The sequence below is a fragment of the Myotis davidii genome, unplaced genomic scaffold (assembly GCF_000327345.1).
Source record: "Myotis davidii unplaced genomic scaffold, ASM32734v1 scaffold233, whole genome shotgun sequence".
Taxonomy (NCBI): domain Eukaryota; kingdom Metazoa; phylum Chordata; class Mammalia; order Chiroptera; family Vespertilionidae; genus Myotis; species Myotis davidii.
This window is the reverse complement of record NW_006285917.1, coordinates 1106362-1107078: the sequence shown is the minus strand read 5'-3', so window position 1 is coordinate 1107078 and position 717 is coordinate 1106362. Positions and strand designations below refer to the sequence as shown.

Below are 717 nucleotides of genomic sequence, written 5' to 3'. Positions count from 1 at the left end.
AGAGGAAGCCCAGTGCCCCCAGTTCCAGCTGAGAAAAAAAAAAAACAAAAATCCTGCTGTCTGAACGGGAGGCGCAGCTTGCTTGCTGCGGTTCTTTTTGCTGTGATATTTTGGAATGGCTGCAGACCAAAAAAAAAAAAAAAAAAAAAAGAAAATCCATCCTTCACGCTTTAACCCCCAGTGACCATCTCTCAAAGTGATGATAGAATGCTGCCTCGATTTTCTCTTCCAAATCTGGAGACTTCTGACCCAGCAAGGTTTCAGCTAGCCCAGGGCCAGTAGAATCATGAGTTCAATGACAGGAGCTGCTTACAGTGTAAGGTAGGGATTTACAAGAGAAAAATTACTCCTATACAGGATAAACATGATTATACCAAAATTAATAATGCATATGTCCTTTGACTAAGAAAGCTGACTTCCATGAATCTATTTAACAGAACTACCTACTCAAGTGCATACAGTGTTCACTGTAGCACTGCTGTTCGAGCAAAAAGTTAGAAACATTACAAATATCCACACTTGGTAATGTAACCACACTATAGAGTGTACTACTATACAGCTATTTTAAAAAACACATGCCCTGACCAGTTTGGCTCAGTGGCTAGAGCAGCCGTGGGCAAACTACGGCCTGCGGGCCGGATCCGGCCCGTTTGAAATGAATAAAACTATTGAAAAAAAAAGACCGTACCCTTTTATGTAATGATGTTTACTTTGAAT

General features: G+C 40.9%; 1 protein-coding gene across 6 annotated transcripts in view; it reads right to left on the bottom strand.

Annotated features, from left to right (window-relative positions):
• Positions 1-717, bottom strand: part of ATF7 (activating transcription factor 7) — a 104977-nt gene that overhangs the window by 6043 nt on the left and 98217 nt on the right. The window lies entirely within an intron of this gene.